The sequence below is a fragment of the Panthera leo genome, chromosome D1 (assembly GCF_018350215.1).
Source record: "Panthera leo isolate Ple1 chromosome D1, P.leo_Ple1_pat1.1, whole genome shotgun sequence".
NCBI classification, from domain to species: domain Eukaryota; kingdom Metazoa; phylum Chordata; class Mammalia; order Carnivora; family Felidae; genus Panthera; species Panthera leo.
Window position 1 is genome coordinate 28,663,044 of NC_056688.1, and position 22,648 is coordinate 28,685,691.

Below are 22,648 nucleotides of genomic sequence, written 5' to 3' on the forward strand. Positions count from 1 at the left end.
GCAGGAGGGAAAATTTGGGAAACAGAAAATGTTTAAATCTACCCAAAAAGAGTAAAAAAAAATCCAACAAGAAGAATCTAGAGAATGTGAGAAGGCAGTCTCTCTTGGTGTAAATTAAAGTCTCTATTGCAAGAACTCCATAGAACAAAGGTGTATCTGTGGTACTGAAAACCTCAGCATGGCACAAACATCCTGGTTTTCACACTTAAAGACAGCCCTGGAGGAGGCGTCCCATGGGGCAGGTGTGAACCAGGCACCTATTCTGAATTCAATAGAGTTCTGCAATCATTTCTTTGGGGACAAGGCTTAAGGGGCTGATGTAATCAGGGGTATACTAGGAATCTCTTTTTTCTACAGTACTGACATAGACCAGGTCAACCAAAAATCCCTTCCTTCATTTGTTCCCAGGATTATAGGATCTGAATCTCCTTGTCCTTTGCGGTCATGGAATAGCCTTGGGCAACATGGTGGGCCTGTGCTAATCATTGGTGTTACTCAGTGATTGTTTTGGGCTCTCTGCATCCCAAGCACTTTCTTTGGTAGGATTCTCCTTCCTCTCTTATGGGGCAGAGGAGAGCATGTGGCTAATTCTGGCCAATGAGAGGGAAGTAAAAGTGACATGTACCACTTGGGGGAGGGGTGGGTTAATTATTTTATTTCCAGTTTGAGGTCCTCCAGAGCCCTCTCTTCTCCCTGTCATGGCAATCAATAGCTTTATAAAGATTTTGACTGGTCCCTCAACCTGGGTCCGTGAGAGAGTGGATGAAAAAGAGCCATAGGGCTGCCTCCTGCCCACTGACCTGGGATGGACATCTAATGTGAGAGACAAATAAACATTGTTTTAAGCCACTGAGACTTTCTATTGTTTATTTATTTAGCATAAATTAACCTATCAGAGTCTTATTCTAATGCAAAAAATTATCATGACTTTTAGCCTAGCTGTCTACGGTGGCTCAGCTTTTTCTGCAGGGTAGTTTGATGAAATGGAAATAAAGGAATAGTGGCTATTCATACCAGGATGACTTGGGAGTCCTAATAGTCTGGCATGGGGCACCTGGGTGGCTCCATCAGTTGAGCGTCCGACTTCAGCTCAGATCATGATCTCACGGATTGTGGGTTCAAGCCCTGCATTGGGTTTGCATGTGGACAGCTCAGAGCCTGGAGCCTGCTTTGGATTCTGTCTCCCTCTTTCTATGCCCTTCCCCTGCTCATGCTCTGTCTCTCTCTGCCTCTCAAATATGAATACACATTAAAAAAAACAAAAACAAAAACAAAAACAATGGCGCCTGGTGACAGGCTTCAAGCTTACGAGGGCCACTAGTATAGTCTGAAGGGCATAACTCTGGCTACCCTTTTGGAAGCAATAAGTGATTTGATGCCTGCCAATAGCTAAAGGCTAAATGAATAGGTCCAACGTGTGAGTTTTCCAGGCAAATATTTCTGATGCTTCTTTGTATTATAGTCTACTTTCCTTTATTTATGCAAAGAATATATCCCTGGGGGGAAAATAAAGTCATATCATAAATGCATCAGAGAAGCTTACTATTTAAGGAAGTCTGTGGTGAATCATTTTGTGAAGGAAATAATCATCTACCCTGATATGCATTTGCTTTGTAAATTGTGTTGTGTTGTGTGTGTGTGTGTGTGTGTGTGTGTGTGTGTGTATCAGGTTTTATGAATTTAGGGCACATGATAGTGTATGACAAACAAAGTCTAACAGAGATGAATTTTAATCTTAGGTCAGCAAAAACATGTAGTGTGACATTGTAATGGGAGTAGAACAAGGGTACAATGAGGTGTGAACTTTTACTCAAAATGCCCTGCCTGTTGAGAAGGTGGTACAAGGTAGTTGGCAGGGATAACCCTGGGTCAGATTAGTTTGGATATAAGGGAAGTCATAGAAGCAAAGGTATATGAGGAGTAGACAAGGAAGCATTGAGTGGACCAAACTCAGATTTTTAGAATAGGTGTTAGTATTGGCATGGGAAAATTGGGGGAAATCCACCCAGCCATGTCAAGACTTTCAGTGAAGAGAGGCATGAATGTACTAAGTGTGAATAAATAGAGAAATGGGTTTAGATTTGTCCAATTTGCCCTAGATTCCACTGCACAGAGTCATGAAATAGTAAGAAAGAATATGGCCTATGGTTTACGATAGATGAGAAATTAAGTTCCAAGTATGCCTCTTGCTGGATGCATCTCTTTGGGCAAGGTTTGTATTTTTAAATTTTATTAATGTTTTAATCTTTCTGAGCCTTGGTTTTCTATCCGTATGCTGAATGTCATAATCCCTCCTTGCAGGACTGTTGTGTGGATCAAGAGCCCACCAATGTCAAGTACTTAATATTATAGTTGACCCTAGACAGGACTCAGGAAATTAAAACCATCAATATTGTTGACTGCATATTTTTTTTCTGAAGATCCTAAATGTAAAGTATTAGTGTCGAGTCTATGATAGGGCTTTCATAAATATTTTTTGAAAGAATGTGCCATCTTGGTCGGGCAAGGAATGTGGAATGGAAAATAGATATGAATACTGAGGGGTAATGAGCCTCTGTCTGCGTATCATTTGCTTTTCCTCCCAGCATTACAAATGCCCCCAATTCCCCTAAAAATCATGGCTATTCCACAGAATCCATATTGCTCAGAAAGATTAAAACCATTTCAGAGATTTGGTGTTCTTTTTTATGTTTTCTGTTTTGCACATCAGGTTCTCTGACCATTTGATTTCAGCAACTCAAAGAGCTCCCTCTTTTTCTTCTTTCTTTCCTTTTTCCTTTCCTTTCCTTTCTTTCCTTGTCCCCCCCCCCCCTTTTCAGAGCCCTAGGAGTTTCTTTTCACTTTTTAATTAAGAGTGAATGAAGTTAACAAAGTGTTTTATAACTGGAGAGAATTCACCAGTGGGATACCAAGGTGGAAATCCACACGATGAAAGGCCAGCAGACACACACCATATTGGCACCATGGGGAAGGTGGTCTGCCCTTGTGTTCTGCGCCATGCTGTCTTATTGCCCAGCCTTCCCCCTACCCATTAGCCTGGAAGCTTTACACTGGAGGAAGTCCCCCTGTCTTTTGTTAAGAAAAGCTGTAGTTGGAAGTTTGTGTTTTAAAACCATTTTTAAACACACAATGTGCTCTCCTGAAATACATGTGTGTGCCTGCAAGGGTCCTGCAAGTTAAGTCCTGCTGCCCAGGAACTGTCCTAATTTCTCCTGACTTTCCCTGACCTCCTCCTCACCATGTACCCAGCTGTCTTTAAAAACAGGTACAGTTTGTGATCGAAACAGCAGATCTCTTGGAAGTGTCAGTCAGATGTATATGTGTGTGTGCTGATGTAAAGCAAAGATGGGGGGCTAAGAGAAAGTGTGTAAGCAGGGAGAAGGAAAATCAAATCCTATTCCGGAGAGCCACACAGAAAGAGAAACCCTTTCCTGCACTGATGCTGTGCCCAGTCCAGTGTTGTTGTGTGCTCTCCTGGGAGCTAAGGAGCAGTCTGGTCTTGACAGAATGGAGTGCATGCATTCAGTGTCCTCTTTGGAGCCCTGAATCTGACTCATTGCTTTCCGGAGCTGTGTTTTGCATACCACTCTTGGAGGATGGCATTATGAGATTCCTAATGAGGAAAGCATGCTTTTATTAAACTCCTGGACCAAATTGCCTCCCTGTTGCCCTCTTTCTTTTTCATGAGACATGATGGGTTATTACATTGCTGATTAAAAAGATCCGTCATCAGTGTGTTTTGCCTTTTCAGTTTTGTTGGAAGGTGATCATGACGCCAGTTCTCAGAGGAAAAGAAGGATGGAGAAGACAGGGCATATTTTGATATTTAAGGAACTCACCCTGCGGAGAGGGTTGACTCTTCTTTCTGCATTCACTGCTGGCCATGTGGCTCAAATAGCTGTGAAAGGTCACTGAGCTGGACACATGCACACTGTACCAGTTCTGCACAGCAGGAGTGAAGAAAATGGACAGGCTGATTTTTTTAAGCCAGTTACCAGATTGTAGATAACCATACAGATAATTCTGGAATTTTTATAAAGTCCAATTGTTTATCCCCACCACGACTTTTATAATAATAACTAATCAGCTTTTTGCTTCTTGTTACATTTGTACTGTCAATTTTGATCTGAATGTTTCAGAAATGACTCCTTCCTTAAAAAAAATACTGACTACAATAGCGAGCATTTGAAATTCAACTAATGTGTGATTTAGCTGCAGCCCCGAACTTCCATCTCACCTTGGTGACTCAAATATCCAAGGAGGATGAGTGTAAGGATTCTGTTTCTCTGTGGTTAGACCACATGCTTCAGGATGAGACATAAAGTTATAGGAATGACTGATACAGTACAAAGGGCAATTTTCTTCAGAATTCCCCACTGCTCTTCCCAATGAGTTGACTCAGGCTTGAGTGAGTAGGATGGCCTCCTAACTCATTTCTTTTTTTTTCCAATCTCAAGCCTCCATCTTCCTGTGTTCAGGTATAGTTCTTTATGCTAAAAGAGTGCCTTGTTTATGTTGATTCTCTCCTTGAATAAAGTTCAGTGAATTTTCTCATCAATGGCCATTCCTGTCTTATCCTGGCATTTGAGGTTCTCTATTAAGTTGCCTGCTTCTACTTCTTTTAGTCTTCCACTAGACTCTCCTATGAGCTCTTCATGGTGTCTGCATGGCACTACTGGCAATCATTGAAGGGTCTCTTACACTTTCCCCAGGTTTGGGACTTGGCCAATATCTGTCTCTCCATTAAATTTTGCATCCTTTATTTTTGCCTATCAAAATCACACATTTTTCTCAAGGCACAGCCTCATGCCATCCCTCTTTAGAATTCCCTGATGGAAGTATCATTTACTTGATGCTAGGTGACTCAACTTGTAACCTTAGCTCTTGGATAAGACCCTAAGAATTCTCTGAGTATCAGTTACTTGTCTATGTATGTTCTCTAAGCTCCCTTGATCTTCATTCTATAATAGGAAGTGGTCTATTACTTAAATATCTCCTATGAACATTACCACTATGTATACTGTCTGGGAGTGTGTTATTTGTATATGCTTAATTATAACCTCAGCAAGTGTGGCATTATTTCTTATATGATTGTCATCCTTCATAACAAGTCTGTGCTTTGTAAAATTTGTTCCATAAATATATGAAGGACTGAATGAAATCATCTTTAGTAAAAACTCATACTTTATAATAATTCTGTGATTTGAGAAAAAAAAAAGATAAATCAAGATGAGGAACTCCTTGAGATAACAATTTGTTGTGGTGTTCTAACATTATCTAGAATTACAAATAAGTGAATTTTAGTAAGTCATCTTTTCTTTGAAGTGATCTGAATGCTGGCAGTGCTCAGGAAAGAAAGGGATCCAGCATTTCTGTTAAGAAATGCTTAGATGAGAGCGGGGGGGGGCAAATTAGCACCTCCCCACAAGATGGATGAGCAGTGGCTGAGTATCTGTGCTGTCCTTTCCTTTCTTCAGCAGGGATATTCATATCTAACATGTTATTTTTTTCTTGTGAGAAAAGGATATTTGCATTTATGATTTACATTTTATTGCATATAATATACCTGAGCTTTACAAGCATTATCCAATTAATTCTCATAATAATTTTATGACCAAGACATTATCATACACATTTTAAAGTTGAGAAAACTAACATTCAGAGAGCGTAAGTAATTTGGACAAAGTCGCACAGCTGGTAAGTGGTGGAGTTACCATTCCAACCTAGATCCATCTCATTCCAGAGCTCATGTTCCTTCTAGTGCATCAGATAGTGTCTATATATGTCCTACATTTTTCTGTTTCTGGGTCTCTGTGGATGCTCATTCCCAAGCCTGTATTGCCTTTCCCAAGTCTACACTGCTACAAGTGGCCCCTTTTATCCCCAAGCCTTGTTCTCCATTACTTTGGAAGTAATAACTCTCTTTATTACTTTTAAAATTTTATTTATTTTGAGAAAAAAAGAGACAATGCAAGTGGGGGGGGCAGAGAGAGAGGAAGAGAGAGAGAATCCCAAAAAGACTCTGTGCCATCATTATAGAGCCCGATGCGAGACTCGAACTCATGAACCATGAGATCATGACCTGAGCAGAAACCAAGAATCGGGCACTTAACTGACTGAGCCACCTAGATGCCCCTGGAAGTAATCATTATTTCAGTGGGAATTCTCACAGCACTTTGGATTTTTATCTAAGTCTCTTTAAAATAATTCATCACTTTCATCCAATAATATAGGCATTTATGTACTGATTCTATTTTCCTTCTGACAGAGGAAGCTCCTTGAGGGTAGACTTGATTCCCTTTGATTCATCCTGGGATGCACATCCAAGTGTTACTGGAAGAGTTGATGCACAGTGTAGTCACTCTGGACACATGCTTGGAAGATGGGGTTGGGGAAGGAAGGAGGGTGAGAATGGAAGAAATTAGACAACAATAGAAGACAGTGTATAATTAAGTGCTAAATTGTGTGGTTCAGACTAATTATAAAGCCTTTTAAAGAAATGTAGTTTTATTACTTTCAGGAACATAAAGTTAATTAATGGCTAACAAAATGTTGTCAAGTAACTGTCTTGTCATTCCCACTATAATTAATCAATGCTTTTTGCATAAATGCAGAAGTGGACTTAAGCCCAGCCCAACTCCAGATTATTGAGAGTTTTAAATTAGCACAGTCTGAAATAATGAGTTTTGTAGAGGCTTAGAGTGAAGTCTAAAGATAAATGCATACAGACAGAGAATGCATAGGACACTTTTAAATGCTTTTCTCTTTAACCAGTACTAACCAGGGTCTTTGTAATTGTTGAAGCACATATAGGACCTTTTTTGCCAACATGATAGCACATTTGCTTAGAATTTTGAATTACTTATTTTCTCCTCCTTGTTTGAGTAAGTAAACATTTTATTCACTCATTTAAAAAAGAGAAGATATAAAATGACTATTTTGAGGCTATTTCAAAAATGCTAAATGATAGAGTAATAAAAATGATGAAGCCAGTAGAATAGAGGGTGAAAAGGAGGAGAGAAAATAAAATGAAGAAAAAACTAGAAATTATAGGGTACAATTTGTGAATAATCCATTGTGGGTGTCAGGGAGAGGAAGGACTGCCAGGTAAGTTTTCAGATTTCATGTTTAGGTGACTATGTGGAAAGAGGGAGCACAGAAGGATAAGAAGAAGCACATTCATGAGGAAGAAAATGGAATTTAATATTGGGCCTACTGTCTTTGGAATGTCTCTTTATCAATTAGAACTATTCAGAGACCAGTTGACATATATGACTGACACTCAGAAGAAAGAGAGGATCACCAGAAGATAACCAATTGTGAAGTCATCGGTAGTTGTGGTTGGTGAAGCATTTCATAAAGGAGGGATGTGTTAGGTTACAGGGAATAGAACAAGGAAGGGTCTCACAAAGATTGAAGGTAAGATTCAGAGAAGTTATCTAACAAGTGTTTTTTTTTAATTTTTTTAATGTTTATTTTTGAGAGACACAGAGCATGAGCGGGGTAGGGGAGAGAGAGAGAGAGAGAGAGAGAGAGAGAGAGAGAGAGAGAGAGAGAATATGAAGCAGGCTCTAGGCTCTGAGCTTCCAGCACAGAGCCTGATGTGGGGCTTGAACCCACAGGTCACAAGATCATGACCTGAGCCTAAATCTGTCACTTAACCAACTGAGCCACCCAGGCGCCCCTTAACAAGTGGTTTTTAAAACGAGTGTGCAGAGAAGACAGAGGAAAACCCAGAGAGAATGTCAAGGAAACTAAACAGAAATGTTTTTAGCAGGGATCTCGAGGAGAACAGCAAACCATCTGTTAGTGTTGTATTTAGACTGCCAGCTGTAGATAAGTACAGGTTTACTGTGATGCTGAAGGGAGCCCAAGTGGGACTTGTGGAATGAAAAGGGAGAGTGGGGCCATGTCTGTCACAGAATGTGGTAAAAGGAAGGAACTAGTGGGGGACTTGAGAGAAACAAAGGCATTTGGGAATAAAGCGGATCTAGCAGAAGGGTGATGGGGCATGGTCTTGAACAGGGACAGAATCATCTGTCTCCTCCATTGAGAGAAACATGGAGTGGTCATCAATGTCTGCCTATAGGGTAGAGCCCAGTGCAGAATGCAGCTAACTGTTGTGTTGTTTGTTTTTGTTAGCTTTGTTAACGTACAATTTACATAACATAAAATTCACCTGCTGTAGTGTAAAATTCAATTATTTTAAAGTAAATTTATAGGTGTGTAATCATTACCACAATCCAGTTTTAGATCATTTCCATCACGCCAGAAAGTTCCTTTGTGCCTATTTGCAGTTAATCTTCACTTCTGCCCAGCTGTAGGCAACCATTTATCTTCTTCCTGTATCCTCTTCTGGATATTTCATATAAATGGAATTATAGAATAAATACTTTTTGGATTTGGCTTTTTTCATAACTTTTTCATGGTTGGTCTATGTTGTAGCACGTATCAGTAATTTATTCCTTTGTATAACCTACTAGTATTCTGTTGTAAAGATACAACACATTTTGGTTATTCATTTGCTAGCTGTAAGACATTTGGATAGTTCCCAGATTTGGGGCTATTATGAATAACACTGCTGTGAACATTCACCTACATGTCTTTATGTGAACATATGTTTTCATTTCTCTTGTGGAGATTCCTAGAAGTGGAATCACTAGGTCATATAATAAGTTTATTTTTAACTAAAAAAAAAACTTGCCAACTGTTTTTCCAAAGTGGTTATAATAACATTTTACATTTCCACCAGCAATTGATGAGTTCTACATCTTCTAGACATCCTTACCAGCACTTGTTTCATCTCTCTTTTTGATTATAGACATTCTAGAGGGGTGTATAAACCACAGGGGGTATCTCCTTTTGGTTTTAATTTGAATTTCCTTAATGACTAATGATGCTGAACATCTCTTCATGGCTTATTACCCTTCACGTATCTTCTTGGGTGAAGTGTCGGTTCAAATCTTTTGATGATTTCTTAATCATGTTGTTTATAGTCTTATTAAGTTGTAAGAATATTTTTATATTCTGTATACAAGTTCTTTATTAGATATATGATTTGTAAATATTTTCTCCCAGTCTCTGGCTTGTCTTTTCATTTTCTTAATGGTGTTTAAAAATTATATATATCCAATTGATCATTTTCCCCTTTATAGGCTATTCTTTTGCTGTTACATCTAAGAACTTTTGGCCCAATCACAAGGTCATGAATTGTTTCTCCTGTATCTTCTTTGAGACATATCATAGTGTTTTAGGTCTTACATTTAGATATGTGATTCAATTTGAGATATTTTCTGTATATTATAAAGCAAAGGTTAATTCATTTTTATTCACACAGATATTCAACTGTTCTGGGTCCCTATGTGATATGAGATTTATTTCTGGAATATCAATTCTATTCCATTGCCTATCTTTCCACCAGTATCACATATTAATTACTGTGACTTTATAGTAAGTTTGAAATCAGGCAGTATAAGTCCTCCAACTTGTTCATCTTTTTTCAAATTTGTTTTTGGTCTTCTATGTCCGTTAGAATTCCAAGTATAGTTTAGAAATAGATTGTCAATGTATACCAGCCTGTTGAGGTTTTGATAGGAATTGCTTTGGATTTATAGATCAATTTGGGAAGAATTCCCATCTTGGAAATATTAAATCTTCAAATTCATGAACATGGAATGTATTTCCTTTTATTTAGATCTGTTTTAATTTCTGTCCACACTGTTTTATTGTTTTCAGTTTGAAATTTTGTAGGTGCTTAATCATTTCCAGAAATATGATTCATTTTATTTATCAGTGCTATTTCTTGCAACATTGCAAAATTGTGTATTAGTTCTAATAGTTCTTTGTGAATTCTTTACAGTCTTGTACATCTGAGATTGTATCACCTGAGAATAAAGACAGTTTTCTATCTTCCTTTTAAGTCTAAATTTTCTTTCTCTTTCTCCCTCCTCTTCCTTCCTTCTTTCTTTCTTTCTTTCTTTCTTTCTTTCTTTCTTTCTTTCTTTCTTTCTTTCTTTCTTTCTTTCTTCTGTTTGTGCTGAGTAGAACCTCTGGTGCAATGTTGAATACAAGTGTCAAAATTGGATATCCTTGCATCTTCAGTAATCAGGAGGAAAGTATCCAAACTTTCATCATTGTATGATGTTAGTGTGGATTTTTCATAGATACCCTGTCAGAATGAGCATGTTTATTCTAATCCTCTTGTTTGAGAGTTTTCATCATGATGGGGTATTGAATTTTATACAGTGATTTTTATTCATCTGCTGAGATGATCATGTGACCTTTTTCTTTTATTCTGTTACATGATATATTTCATTAACTGATCTTCAGATACTAAGTCAATTATTCCTGTAATACATCCTACTTGGTGTTAGTGTATAATTCTCTCTATATTTCTAGATTCAGCTTCCTAATATTTTTAGAGAGTTTTACGTTTGTATTCATGAGGGATATTTTTCTATGTTTTGGGTTTTTTACTTGTGATTTCTTTGTCTGGATTTTGTATCAGATAATACTAGCTTCTTAAAATGAGTTGTAAGTGTTCCATCCTTCTCTATATTTTGAAAGAGTTTGTGATGGATTAATATTTTTCTTTTAAAAATATTTGATAGAATTCACTGTGAAGTCACATGGTCCTCATTTTTCCTTGTGAGGAGATTTTTATTAATCATTTAATTAAGTTCTGTTCAGGTATTTTACTTCTTTTTGAGGCAGTTTGGTAACTTTTGTCTTTCTATGATTTTCATCTCAATTGTCTAACTTATTGGCATAAAACTGTTAATATTTCCTTCTATTCTGTTTTTGTTGTATTATCTTAGGATCTGTAGGATCATGTCCTTTCATTTGATTTTGGCAATTTCTTTCATCTCTCTTTTTTATTGGTTACTTTAACAAAAGATTTGTTAATTTTGTTAATGTTTCAAAAAGTTTTTAAATGTTTATTTATTTTTAAGAGAGAGAGAGAGAACACGCCAGCAGGGGAGGAGCAGAGACAGAGGAAGACACAGAATCTGAAGTAAGCTTCAGTCTCTGAGCTGTCAGCACAGAGCCCAACGCTGATCTCGAACCCACAAGCAGTGAGATCATGACCTGAGCTGAAATTGGATGGTTAAAGGACTGGGCCACCCAGCACCCCTGATTTTGTTAATCTTTCAAGGAGCTAATTTTCATTCCATTGGTTCTATTGTTTTCCTCATTTTATTTTGTTTATTTTTCTCCCCAAATAATTATTACTTTTCTTCTGTTTGATTTTGATTTAGTTTTCTCTTCTGTTTTCTTTTTTTAAAATTTTTTAAATGTTTTATTTATTTTTGAGAGCAAGAGAGAGACAGAGTGTGAGTGGGGAGGGGCAAAGAGAAAGGGAGACACAGAATCCAAAGCAGGTTCCAGGCTCTGAGCTGTCAGCACAGAGCCTGACATGGGGCTCGGACCCACGAATTGGAGATCATGACCTGAGCTGAAGTCTGATGCTTAACCGACGAGCTACCCAGGCACCCCTCTCTTCTATTTTCTAAGGTGGAAGCTCAGATTACTGATTTGAGAATTTTCTTCTTTTCCAATCTTAGTAATTTACAGGTATAAATTCCCCTCTAAATGGTGCTTTTGTTACATTCCATAAATGTAGATACGTTTTTGTTTTCATTCAACTCAGAACACTTTTTTTTTAAATTTTTTTTAACGTTTATTTATTTTTGAGACAGAGAGAGACAGAGCATGAACAGGGGAGGGGCAGAGAGAGAGGGAGACACAAAATCTGAAACAAGCTCCAGGCTCTGAGCTGTCAGCACAGAGCCCGACGCAGGGCTCGAACTCACGGACCACCAGATCGTGACCTGAGCCGAAGTGGGCCGCTTAACCGACTGAGCCACCCAGGTGCCCCAGAACACTTTTTTTTTTATATTTTCTTGTGATTTCTTCTTTGATCTATGCATTATCTATAAGTATATTGTTTAATTTACAAATATTTAGGTATATCCCAGATTTCTATTATCGGCTTATAATTTAATTATACCAATATTGGGAAGATAATTCCCATGATTCAATCCTTTTAAATGTTGAGACTTATTTTGGTCTACTACATGTTCAGTCCTCAAGAATGTCCCACATGCATTGGAAGTATGCATGTGTGTTATTGATGTTGATCAGAGTCTTATAAAAAGAAAAAAAAAAGGAAACATGTCAGATAAATTCATAGTATTTTTTTAAGACTTCTGGGTTTTATGTCAACTATTGAGAGTGAGGTATTGAAATTTCCATCTTTAAAAGTTGATTAGTCCTTTTTTTTTGCAGTTTTGTCTGTTTTTCTTTGCTGCAATTTGAGGTTCTGTTTTTAAGTTCATATACATCTGTAAGTTTTTTATCCTCCTGATATATGGACTTCCATGAAACACATCTTATGTGGATTTCATTATGCAATGTGCTTTTTTGTCATTAATAATGCTTCTAGTCTTAAAATGTTTTTGCTTGATATTAAAATTCTTCCTTTCTAATCTGGATGCCTTCTTTTTAATGGTTATCATTTGCATGATATCTTTTTATTTTCACTTATTTGTAACTTTAAATGCAAGGTGTATCTCTTTTAGATAGCTTATAACTGGATCTTAACCAACCTAACCATCTTTGCCTTTCAATGGAATACTTATGCCAATTATATGTAATGATAATTATTTTTATGGTTGGATTTACAGTTGACATTTTGTTCTTTGCTTTCCGTATGAATTCCCACTTTTAAGTTCCTTTGCTTCTTTTAAATTGACTAATTTTAATTTAAATATTGTCCGTGTATCATTTTCATTCTGTGGACATTTTATCTATATATTTGAGTTGTGTTTTTATCAATTGCTTTAATGATTTCACTATGCAGTTTAGCTTATAACAATCTACTTCAGATTAATGCTAACTGAATTCTGGCAAAACATAGAAAATTTATTGTAGCTCTATTTCCTCCCCCCTTCTCTGTGCTATTACTGTTAGATATGGTATACCCATATATGTTATAAACACAGCAATACATATTGAATTCTTGCTTTACTCAGTTTTACATTTTAAAGACATTAGAGAAGAAATGAGAAAAAATAAAGATGTTTTATGATTTATAAAAGACTTTATATGATTCTACATACTTACCATCCTTTTTTCTTCTTTTCTTGCTGTGAATTCAAGTTACCACTTGGCCATTTCTTTTCATTCTGAAAGACTTTCTTTAGTATTACTTGAAAGGTAGGTCAACTAGCAACAGATTGTTTATCTGAGAATGTCTATGTTTTACCTTCATATTTGACAGAGAGTTCTACTGGATGTAGAATTGTTGATTACAGTGCTTTTACCTATCTTTTGAATATATCATTCCACTGCCTTGGCCTCCAGTGTTTCAGATGAGAAGTCAGCCTTAACCATATCACTGCCCTTCTGTCATTTTTCTCTTGCTGCTGTCAAGATTTTCTCTTTCTCTTTGGTTGAAATTATTCATTATTTTCTAGATATGGATCTCGCTGCAGCTACCCTACTTTTTCTTTATAGAACTTGTTAGTTATGTAGATTGTTTTTCATCAACTTTGGGATACTTTCTCAATAATTTCTTTGAGTATATTTTCTGCTCTTTTCTTTCTCTTATACTGAGACTCCTATTACGTATATGTTGGTACTATGAGACTCATTTTTCTTCCATTTTTTCCCCTCTGTTTGGATAATTTCTATTGATCCATTTCCAAGTTCACTGATTCTTTCTTCTGTCATCTCACATCCAAAGTCCTCCAGTTAAATTTTCATATTCTTATTGTATACTTTTCTATTCCATAATTTGCATTTGCTTCTACATAATTTTTGTTTCCATGTTGAAAAACTCCACTTATTGATTTATTGTTGTCCTACTTTAATTTAAAAAAATCATTTAGTTTTTAAAATATATTCATAAGATTTGCTTTGAAGTTTTAAATCTAACCCCGATATCTGAGGATACTTAATTCCTATTACCTACTTTTTTTGTGAGTGTAGGTCACAGTTTCTTGTTTATTTGTGCATCTCATATATTTTTTAAAGTTTTCATTTTAGTTAATTTTTTATTCATTTATTATTTATTTTGAGAAACAGAGAGAGGGTGCAATTGAGTGAGGGGCAGAGAGAGAGAGAGACAGAGAGACAGAGAGAGAGAATCCCACCCAGAAAGAGAGAGAGAGAGGTAGAGAGAGAGAAGTGAGGCTCACCTGAAGCAGGGCTCGTGGTTTTTACATGAAGTGGGGCTCAAGCTCACCCAAAGTGGGGCTTGAACTCACAGACTGTGAGGTCATGACCTGAGCCAAAGTCAGATGCTTAAAGACTGACCAACCAGTTGCCCTAAAGTTGTCTTTATATATGGTATTTAGTAGCAAATTTGGATCCTAGGCCCTAGTCCTCCCCCCTTATGCTTTTGTTTTGTTATGCTTTTGTTTGTTTATTTTCTTTGTTTGTAAATTGGCTAGAATAATCTGTGAAATCCATCTTCTTTGCTGTACAGAGTATAGTCACTAATATCTCTTTTCAGATTTTTAAAAATATCTGTGTTTTTATTTTTAAGCCTAGCTTTCTACAGGTTGCCCCTTGGTCTTTGTAGCTGTGTTGTCAGCCAGTGATTGAACAAAGGCTGTGCTTAAACAACTCAAGCTAGTAAGTCTTCTGATAGATTAGTATGTGGGTAGGAAGCATATTCAGCATTCAAGAAATTTTCAGATATGTTCTGGTTTTTACCTTCTACTAGGGCCCTTTATGCTCATGTTCACAGCCTCAGAGTCAGTCAGTGAAGAGTGTATGGCTGACATGGGTGCTTTCTAGGCCGTACAAGCATGCAGATCCATGGTTCCCCAGCCCTGACCAAACTGCATACTTGTAAAACCATTGGCTTTCCCCTCTAGCCTTTCAGAGTGTCATTTCTATCAACAATACCAGCATCACCCACCACTCCAATGCAGGTGAGCATCTTAAATCATGGCAATGGAGCTGCTGGTCCTCACAGCTTGCCCCACCTTGAAAGAACCTCCAAATTGACTGGGCTGGTGGTGGGGTCAGAACACCAAAGATCCCCACAGGTCTTCTAGTAAAGTTCAGTGGTTTTACAAAAATATGTTGCTCTAGTCACTGTATGTCATTCTCAGTTTTCACATCACTTACATAGTTATGTTTTTTTAAATCAATTTTGTTCAGCTTTATAGTCTATTTTTTGTGGACAGAACATTTCCAACCTCCTTTATTTGCCATAGTGGAAGTTTCTGGGTTTTATTTAGTACTGTGATCAGACCTTTATATTTGTAGCTTTGGGTGATGTTTCTTCAGAGTCCACATGATATTTGTTATCACAGCTCTCTAAATTTGTAAGTGAACTTTAAGTCCCATGTGGCCCCGCAAAAGACACTGACCCCAGTTTTTGTTGGTTGCCTGATCTCACCTCAGAGGCTTACAACACTTAGCTTCCAAGATGTTAGCTCTGACTGTGAAGTAAAATTAGAGTCCCATATTTGTTGAGCTGAAAAAAGTCAATGGCAGTCCCCAATCCAAGCTTCTCTTAAATTCACTGCTTGAATTCAGGACAAACATTTCATAGGTATCTTTAGCTCTGGAAATTGTCATGTGGACTGGATGCCTAGAACTGTATTGACTAATGTATAGCTTAAAGAATCTAAGAAAGTGTGCATCGTGGTCCTTTATGATTTGAAAGCTGCAATTCAAGGGCTGTTAAGACCTTCAGCTGGTGATAATTGGATTTGAAAGACAGTGCAACATGTGATAAAAACGCTCCTGTTGGATGGGATCCCAGTTTTCTCCTATCCTTCCTATTAATGTGATAAATGTTGCTGTCTCAGCTGATAGGGCCATGTTGGATAATCAGATTGGAATCAAGTTTGAGTTCCTCAGGCTGACTTCATGTGAAGCTCGTGGGAAGACTTGAAAAAAATACTATAGAAAATAAAAGAGGGGCCTGGGTTGGCAAAGGGAAAATTTAACTTTCATTACAAGGCTCCATGGTGCAGAAAAGACTCATTAACCATAGACTTTAGCCATGTGCTACAACCTCTGCATGCCATGTCCCATGGGAGGCTGTGGGAAAGGATTCCCAGTGTTACTGGGCACATGCCACAGTGGAGGCAGGGGAGAAAACAACTGCATCTCTTGATATGGGTGTTGGGCCAGTGAGGAGCCAAAATAATGTTGGAAAATTAAACCTCTCTTAATTAAAGCTGATGGCAAACAAACTCCAGTAATATGGCACTACAGCTGGGAAACAGAACTATGATTTGAAACTGAACAGCTGTGAAATTGGTCCCTCTGGTTACAGCTGGGCATGCAAAAGGGACAGAAACCCCGGCAAAGGTGTTGCCCCTGCCTGGAGGATTAGTCTAGGGACACACAGAGTGTGTGGTTTGCTTTCCTCATTGTTTTCAAAACAGTATACCCCACCCACTTATCCAGTTCTCTGGGTGTCTGGAATCCTGGGGTCTGTTCACCAATACCCTTTTGTCCCATACATTTGTTTAGGATTTTTCCTGATGAGAAAAGCATCCTTGTGGGTGCTGAATTAAATAGAAAAGGCCCAGAGAGCCTGGGTGGCTCAGTTAGTTGAGTGTTTGACTCTTGATTTCAGCTCAGGTCATGATCTTAGGTTTCCTGGGGTAGAGCCCTACATAGGGCCCTGCCCTGACAGGGTGGAGCCTGTTTGGGATCCTTTCTCCCTCTCTCTGCTCCTCCCCCACTTGCACTGTCTCTATGTCAAAATAAATAAATAAACATTTAAAAAAAGTAAAGAGAAAAGGCTCACAGGGGGAAGAAAATATAATTTATTTTGTGATTTAAAATATTTTTTATCTATTCATATTCCTGAAGATCTCCAGGCAGTGTCCTTCCCAACCAGTATGGTACATAGGTCAGCTCTTGCCATTCTATTACTGACCATTCTGCCTTGAGAGCCCTGTGTAGGTGGGGCAAGTGCAGAGATGCTAGCTTTCCTTTTTACATTTTTGCCTCACCAGTAGAGGCTAGAGTCTGGCTGCACTGATGTGAGGGTTGGGATATTCTGAGATTTCCTTGAAGTTGTGAACTTCTGACTCAGTCACATCATTAACCTCTGAAGCATGTGGCTATCACTTCTTTCTGAATATTTTCCTTAGGCCTCTTTCTCACTTGTCTGTCAAATTTAGTTGATGTTTTTGGTTGTTTAGGAACAATCCCCAACCATGTACACTGATCATCAGGTCAGTATCAGGATGACCTAGACTGTGCTGTAGAAATAAATAAACCCTGAGATGTTCAAGGCCAAATATACTTCATTTAGTTCTTTCACCCTTTATTGCCTGGAGTGGGTTGCAGTCAACCGGTGACTCCTGGATCTGCTTCCCTTTCCCTTGTGAGCCTCTACTATCTTGGAGTTCTGTGGCCTCCACATACACGCAGATGATGGAACAGGAGTCTGGAGGACTGAGCAGTGGGGCAACACTGGAGATGGAGCAGGATGTTTAATGGCCAGGCCCAGAGTGACATTTCTCCCCATACTCCATTGTCTAGTGGTCATTCACATGCTTTCAGCTTCCCTGTAAGGGAAACTGGAGAATGGAGTCTTCCTGTGTGGCCAGGATTTGGTCAGTCACTATTAATTGCAACTGCTAATATCTATCTGTCCAGTTAGCAAAGTCTTAGTGTCTGGGTTTGAAGGGATATTTGGAAGCAATTTAGTAATTCTTCTGTCTGCACTGAAAATACCTTGGATCCTTGCTTTTGAAAGTGTGACCCTGGGACAAGGGTGGTGGTCAGTAACACGGGGTAGGTGTTAGAAATGCAAATTCTGGGGCCCCACTGCATCAGGAATTTGGGGAGCAGGGCCACATGATCTACGCTTTAATAAGCACTCCAGGGAATTTTTTTAAGTTAAGTTTTATTTATTTTGAGAGAGAGAGAAAGAGAGAGAGAGAGGCAGAGAGAGAGGGAGACAGAATCCCAAGCAGGGACTGTGCTGTCAGCACAGAGCTTGACTAAAGAACTCAGGAAGAGTGAAATCATGACCTGAGCCGAAATCAAGAGTGTGATGTTTAACCAGGTGAGCCACCCAGGTGCCCCAGCCCTCCAGGGAATTTTAATGTTCCCTAAACTTTGAGAACCACTGTCCCAGATCCTCAGTTCTCACTTAACTGGGTCACCCCTTAGGATTGCCTGCCTGTGGAGCTTTAAAAAGTACTGGTAGCTAGTGCCACACCTAGGAGACTTTTATTGAATTGATCTGGGGTGTGGTCTGAGGCAACCACAGGAAGCAGTGCCCTAGAATGATTTTTCGGGAATACTCTTCCTCCCTGAAAATTTCCATGAAAACAGATTTCACCTGGTTTCTCTGACACTTCCTAAGGTCTCACAGGCTATGGGAGTGAGGAAATTTCCTGTTCTAAGCACTTCCTTTTCCCCTTCAACTGGAAGCAACCACCCAGCTATCCAGGGCAAAAGAGAGATTTGGGAATTTAGAAGTGGAATCCTGATTCTGTCTTAGACTCATCATACAACCTTGGGAAAGTCGATTAATTTCTCTTTGTCTTGTGTCTGTAAACAGCAGTAGTAACACTTGCCCACAGATGTTGCCAGCATTATTTAATTAATGAGCAGAGAATGTTTGGGAAATACAAAGTACTGAAGAAATGCTAATCATTATGATGAATGCAATGCATTTCGCAGATACAAAAGTGCTGTGTATATGCCCATAATTATTATAATTATTGCTAATACCAATAATATTGCTACTAGTAATACATTTCCCCTGCAGTGGGAGCTCAGGATGTCCTTTGGGTTAACATTTTACTCCACATTGTCAGGAAGTCTTGCTAAAGCAGCTGTTTAATGACCACTGCTCTCTACCTCCCTGGAAAGTGTCATTCATCAGGAGGGCAAATAGTCAAGTATGCCAACCATCCTGGGGTCCATTTATGAAATGGCCCTGACTGCTGGGTCATTGCCAGATCATGTTTCAGAAGCTCTTCTATAGGTTAAGCAAGTGCCCAGAATATAGAGTTCAGCCATTCTTTTTATTATTTTCATCAGAGGCATTTTTTCCTCTTCTACTGTTGGTCTTTTATCTACAGTAATTTTGCCATCTGCTTTCATATGGTTTTAAATGTGCTGAAGAAAATCCTAGTGTGTGTTGACAAATATGACTAGCTTCCAATGCCCGTAGTTCACAGATATGACCAGCAGCAATTGGTGTTGAGAACAGGGCAAGTATTTTTGCTGCAGGTTTGTTTTGTTCAGTTTTAGCTTGGGTTTTGACTTGGTGGAAGGTGCATAAGAGGGGAATTGTGTCTCTTCATTTCTCAAGAAGTAAATGGTATTGAGGATTATATGATTGGTATGGCAAAGCAGATTGGAAAAAAAAATCAACAGATGATGTTCAGTTAGCAATTTAAAAAAAAAAAAAAACATTGCCCTTATTCATGTTCCTTGTGACTTCCATTTCCTGGTCATAAAGACATGGATGTCCAAGTTGCTTAGGCTTTGTCCACACTGTGGATAAAACAAATGGGAATGAAGCAAATGTGAATGAAGCTTACAAAATAAGCTCATCGTGAGCATTTAATTTAATCCAAGGCCTTAGAAAAAATACAGAGTTCCCTGATTGTCCTTACCATAGACCCCTGAACTCCTTCCATTTATCATCACTATTTCAAAACCCTGATGACTATCTTCCTTTTCCCCTTGGTGAGGCCATACATGATAACTGAAATGTCAAGTTTCTGTGCTGTAGGCTGGAACTACATCAACTCTTTGGGTTAGTGCTGATTGTCTTATGCTGATCAGAAGCTCTGACTGACAAGAGATATCTTACATAATAATGGGAAAACAAAATAATTAACACTTTATGTGACTCCAAGTCTCTGACCTAAGTCATTGCCCTTCTTCCTGAAGAACATGGAAAAAAAAATGAAAGATATATTTACTGACAGCCAATTCCCTTAGCTTTTGAATGTTTGAGAAAATATTTCTTTTTCACTTTTGAAGGATAATTTTGCTGTATACAGTATTCTAGGTTAGTGGTTCTTTTCTTTTAACACATGAAACTTTATTTAATCTACTCTCTTCTTGATGACATGTTCTCTGAAGAGAAGTCCAATGTGGAACAGCAGGGTGGGTGGCTCAGTTGGTTAAACATCTGACTCTTGAATTTGGCTCAAGTCATGGTTTGTGAGTTTGAGCCCTGTGTGGGGCTCTGTGCTGACAGTGTGGAGCCTTCCTGGGGTTCTGCCTTCCTCTCTCTGCCCTTCCCTTGCTCTGCGCTCTCTCTCTCTCTTTCTCTCAAAAAAAAAAACAAACATTTGAAGGAAAAAGAAGTCTGATGTGATTCTTATTCTTGCTCCTGTATGTGTATGGTGCTGCTCCAGCCCCACCCCCCAGCCTCTTTCAAGATTTTCTCTTTGTCTTTGATTTTCTGCAGTTTCAATATAATGTGCCAAGGTGTAGTTTTTCGGTCTTCTCTGGGCTCCCTTCTTGCTGTTCTCTGAACTTCTGGATCTGTGGTTTGGTGTCTGTAATTAATTTTGAGAAATTCTCAGTCACCATTTCAAATATTTCTCCTATTATTTTTCTTCTTCTGGTATGCCCATTATGCATATGCTACACCTTTTATAACCATCTCACAGTTAGTAGATACTCTGTCTCATGGTTGTTGTTGTTGTTGTTGTTGTTGTTGTTGTTGTTTCCTGTCTTTTTTCTCTTTTCATTTTAGTTTTGGAAATTTCAGCCAATTCATTGATTTTTCCTCTGCCATGTCCAGCCTACTGATGAACTCATCAATGGCATTCCCCATTTCCATTGTGGTGGTTTTGGTCTCTAGCATTTCCTTTTGATTTTTTCTCAGAGTTTCCATCTCTCCACTTACATTACCCATCTATTCTTGTATATTGTCCACTTTTGCCTTCAAAGCCCTTAGAATATTAATCATACCTGTCTGAAATTCCAAGTCTAGTAATTCTAACATGTCTGCCATATATGAGTCTGGATCTAATGCTTGCTATTTCTGCAACCTGTGTTTTATGTCTTTTGTTATGTGTTGTATTTTTTTGCTGAAAACCATACAGGATGTTCAGGGTAACAGAAACTGAGGTATTTGGTATTTTGTGTAAGGTTTTATATTTATATGACTAGGGGTTAAACAGTGTTTATTGTTTGCTGTAACTGTAGGTGTCAGAGCATATAACTTCTGCTGCACTTGATTTTTTTTTTTCTACCCAGTTGTCTTTAGGTTTCCCTAGAGACTTATTTTTTTTAAGTTTATTTATTTTTGAGGGCAAGAGAGAGAGGGAGAGAGAGAGAGGGCACATCCATGAGGAAGAGAAAGAGGGAGACAGAGAATCCCAACCAGGCTCCTCCTCAGTGACAGCATGGAGCCCCATGCAGGGCTTGAACTCAAGAACTGGGAGATCATGACCTGAGCCCAAATTGAGAGTCAGATGCTTAACCAACTGAGTGACCCAGGAACTCCTCCCTAGAGACTTCTTAAAAAAGACCTGAGATGGATATTTTTTTTTTTTAGATTTACTCCCATTATTACTATACGTGAATCCTTTTGATATAGAGGTAATAGGAGGGAGGAAAAACATTCTATAGTCCTATGATTAAGTTTCAGTGTTTCAGTGAGCCTGTGTACCTGAACTGTGAACTTTATAATTGCCTCTCAGTTTTACTTTATTTTTCTCCTTAAGTGAAGTAGGAAAGGTGTAGCCAACTGAGGTTGGGTATTTCCTATTCTCCAGGCCATTTAGACTCTGTTTAATTCATTTCTCTTAATATCAGAAGAGTAGAATGCTCTGGGAGTATTTCAAAAGGGCCACCTCTCCTTTCACCCTATTGGAAGTACAAGGGGATTTTTCTCTGATCATCACTGAGAGAATCCGGTAGTGCTCCTGGGGGTGATATTAACAAATGTGTGTGTGGGCATGTGGAAGACTGGAGCCCCTTGGAGTTTGTAACTCCCAAAGATGTCTGTCCAATTGCACCTCTGATAGTTCATCGATTACAGTGTAAGCATTCCTATCCCGGTACTGGTTCCCACAAAATTGTTTGCTTTGGGCTTCTGCTCCTGTAAGTTGTGATTCTCTGTACCTGATTCACCTGTCTGTCCCTTCAATTTGGGGGGCAGCAGTTTGCTGTGTGGCCTGAGTTCTCTGGTGGATGTAAGGAGTTGTTGATTTTTAGCTTGACCACATTTTTCTTATGTGATGGGAGTAATGACTTCAAAGTCACTTCCATACCAAACGGGAAACTAGAAGTTCTATTTAATCCAATAATTATCACTTAACAGATTCAGTCTGTGTAGTCCATCAGGCAGAAAAATAATCGTTTGGGCCCTTAGTGTTGAAATGATGTGAAATGGAGTATACATTAACTTATAGCTACAACTATTTGTTACAAACTGCCTTTTCAAGAAAAAAGAAAGAAAATCATATAACGGTAGGAGAAGGTGGGTCAAGAAGAGGAGTGGGTATAAAATCAATTCTGCCTATTATTCATGGGGAAAGAATAATCATCAAATTCATTATAAATCCTTATGTTTATATAGGAAAGTCTTATTTATGAGGTACCAGCAGTGTTCCACATGAATGAATTTGTCATATAACTGAGCTATCATCCTTTAAATTGAACTTAAAACATTACA

At 38.4% G+C, this 22,648-nt stretch overlaps 1 protein-coding gene across 3 annotated transcripts in view; it reads left to right on the plus strand.

The window, feature by feature from the left end:
- Nucleotides 1-22,648, plus strand: part of NTM (neurotrimin) — a 398,678-nt gene that overhangs the window by 98,617 nt on the left and 277,413 nt on the right. The window lies entirely within an intron of this gene.